Source organism: Antechinus flavipes, chromosome 1 (genome assembly GCF_016432865.1).
Source record: "Antechinus flavipes isolate AdamAnt ecotype Samford, QLD, Australia chromosome 1, AdamAnt_v2, whole genome shotgun sequence".
Classification (NCBI taxonomy): Eukaryota; Metazoa; Chordata; class Mammalia; order Dasyuromorphia; family Dasyuridae; genus Antechinus; species Antechinus flavipes.
Genome location: NC_067398.1, coordinates 403,728,586 through 403,732,367, shown reverse-complemented (window position 1 = coordinate 403,732,367; position 3,782 = coordinate 403,728,586).

Here is a 3,782-nt window from a genome sequence, read left to right as displayed (position 1 = left end):
TCAGGAAGAACTTAAACACATATGCAGAAACTTGTCATAAGTACCATGACCACTATATGGTAGTATTCGATTTTTCTGGTCACACATACTCATAAAATATAGAAAGGAAATGCATGATTTGAGAAAGCATAGATGATGCATAAATTGGATTTAAGTTGCTTTAAATCGTCCTCTCTCTTTCTTTTGGAGTCATCTGAATTCAGTTACAAAAGTCAAGATGATTGGTGATGATTCAGGAAGCAGTAGATGATTTTTGTGTCTTACATGTTTGACCAAATTCTAAACACTCCACAACGCCTACTTCAGCTGCTTTCATGGCCATTGGAACAAATTGTTCTCATCACCCATTCCACAGAGAGAAATCTTCACATACTTGGGGTAGACATTCCCCTAATCCATCCATGGGGTTGAGGCTTATCGACACCCTCAACCTAGTTTAGCCCATCTGCCTATATAGATTTTGCTAGGGTGTGAGTGCTGTGAATTTTACAGCTTTTTGGAGCTACAGGCGAGAGTTGGGTAAAAGGTACACACCAAACGTGGCTGAGCAGCTCTAAAATGGATTTCGCAAGCCATCACACAAGAAGTATTAGTCTTCTCTAATCCTATACATTTACTGATAAATGATAAAAAGGATATGAATAAACTATTTTCAGAAGATAAAATAAAAAACTATATATAGCTATGTGAAAATATGTCCTAATTAACTTTTGATTAGAGAAATGCAAATTAAAATAACTCCAAGTAGCAGAGAAACAGAGACAGAGAGAGAAAGAGAGAGAGAGAGAGAACAAATGAAAACAGATTCTGGATAGCACACCAGGTGTTCTTTGACTTGATAAAAGTCTCTCTCTCTCTCTCTCTCTCTCTCTCTCTCTCTCTCTCTCTCTCTCTCTCTCTCTCCTTCTCCTCTCTCTCTCCCTCTCCTTTCTCTCTCTCTCTCTCTCTCTCTCTCTGAAATAGCCACCTATCCAAATATATAATCTCACAATGCATTGTTACAGTTGTTCTATTTAGTAGAAACATCATAAGAATCAAAAGACACTTTGAAAATTGAGTCTCATCAAAATAAAGCCCTTATTTTAAGATTACAGTGGTTTTATATCCATTCATTGAACATCTTAAAGAATGGAGAATCTTCTCTGATTTCATTTCAGAAGATACTTCCAGCCTTACTATTTTATTAGATTTCACTCCAAACAATGAATTAAGTGTTTTGGGGCAATTGGAATCTCACTGCCAGAATGAGTTATATTTGTATGAACCTTAAGGTTAACAATATTATGGATCATATAAAAATAACAATCATAATCTGCATCTGTGCAGCAAATTTTACTTTTTAGTTAAGTTGGTACAGCATGATATAGGAACTGAGCTGGTAACTACCACATGGAGACTTAGGAGTCCTATGTTTATGAATGCCAAATACAGCACTTGTAACATTTCATTGTTATAAAAGTTATGTTTCAGACCAAAGATATAGAATTGTTCTCCAGAGAAAAATACCATATTATTTTAATTAAGCACCAGCTAACCAAAGTACTTAAGAATTCTTGGCTTTCAAGTTTATTGGAATAGATGTATTAAATAGCCTGTAATAAATAAATTTAAAGACAATGCTATGTTGATAGGTTTTTGCCTTTCTTTTAGGAATTTTTTTTTCTGGATTGTTAATGACTATTTCCTCATTAGCTGCAGGTAGTTAAAAGCCTGGAAAAGTGATAGGACTTTCTTGTCTTCATTTTTTTGTTCTCTGTGCTAATTAGTAATATTTTAACATCAGAAGCAGCTAAGTTACATATTGAAGAGGATACTGGATTTGGAGTCAGAAAAGTGTTGAATTTAAATTCTGACCCCGACATCTAATAACTGAATGACACTGGGAAAATCATTTAAGTTCTTTCATCCTGTTTTCTCAACATAAAATTGGAATGATGATAATATCATAGGACTGTCACAAGAATCATATGATATAATATACATAAGGGGCTTTGTGAAGTTTAGAATGTTATTTAAATGATACATATGTATATATTCTTATTTTTCTTTTGACATTCTGAATGAAGACCTTCACAGAAGTTAGCAGTCATGAGAATTAAATCAGAAATAATAACTCAAATTCAATCTATTCTTTTTTTTTTTTTTTTGATCAGTCATCAACATAAGTGAGGTGACAGACAGGTTTTTTTTTTTTTTTTTTTAGCATTGAGCATACTGCTGACACTAATTGCCTGATATTTCAGTTTTAATTTGCAAGTATGAGTATAGATATAATTGTACTCAGAAAGCATGGGTACAAATTTTTGTCAAATCTTGCTATAGACAAAAAATGGGTAAAACCTACATATTCTATCAACAATTTCCATTATGATCTTAGTCACTAAGGGGTTCCAAGAAAATCTGAAAAACCAGTAGCTCAATAGTGTGACTATGAATTAAATTCCATCATCTGTGAATTTCATATAATAAAAAGGATTTGAATAGTTTCAAAGATTTGGGAAATATAGGAGAGTAGGGCAGTTTGCCTGAATGATGTCTTTCCCAGTAGAGACAGTATGGGCCAGAGCTAGTCATGCCAGGAGAGAAAAGATTACCATTAACTGCCTGAAAACAAATGCAGTATAGGATAGTTCTGGTAAGTTGAGCCAATGTTGACAGAGGTGGCAAACAGCACTCAATTAATATTAAAACACAACTTGCAGCGGAGCCAAGATGGTGGAGCAGGCATACACAACTTTCTAAGCTCCTCTCATCCCCTCAACCAACTATTTAATTCAGCCTCACAAATAGCTCTTCACTGCTTAAATTCATGAAGATTAGAAGCACTACAATTTACCAGCAGAAGATAATCTGGAAGATGCCCAGAAAAGGTTTGTCCTGAGGGGCCAGGAACAGACTGGTGTGGGCAGCGAGAGACTAGTGTCCTGAGCAGACCAGGGGCAGGGGTGATCTCTGTGGCTAGAGAAGTTATAGGGACCACTCTGCTATAGGCTAACTGCTCTGCCTTGATTACAAAGCAGTAAACTGGCAGAGAAATTAAAGCCTAAAACAGAGGGTCCTCTAAAAAACACCAGAACCTAAAGAGATCTGGCTGTAACCCCGCAAACTCAGAAGTGACTCAGGCAGACTTTACCGCAGCTCTGCGGCCACATCCTGCAGTTCGGGGGTTTTGCGGGGACAGTAACAGATCTGCACAGCAGGGGGGCACAGCCCAGGTAGCCTCTAATTGGCACAGTGGGGGGCTCGGCCTGGGGCAATAGCACTTCCCCGGCAGACTGTGCTTCCCAGAGTAGAGACACTAATGGTCCCTGCAGGGCCATTCACTGCTCAGCTGCTAATACCCACATCCCCAGAGTGGAATTTGGCTTGGGGTAGTGAAACTTTCACTGCTCACCGTCTAGTCTCAGGGCAGTCATTATCCCACACAGTGTGGGTTCTTTGCAAGGCACTTGCCCAGATCGGCCCTGCAGACTTGAGTTACTTCCCAGTGGGGAACTTTTTCCTAGAGCACTCCAGTACCTCGATGCTTTTTGTAGCCGGCTGGCAGGACAAATACCATAAACCTATCACTGCTCTGCAGAGGAAGCTGGTAACCTCCTGGCTCTGAAGGCAGATCCTACAGGCTTTAACAAAATGAGTAAAAAAATCAAAAGGAATATTGATAGTTTCTATACAGAAAGAAAGTAGCTTTTCAACCCTGAAGAGACTAATAGCAGACAGTCTCCAGACAATTGTTGGTCCCCAATGCAAAAGGCTCTCCTAGAAGAAACTATTAAAAACCT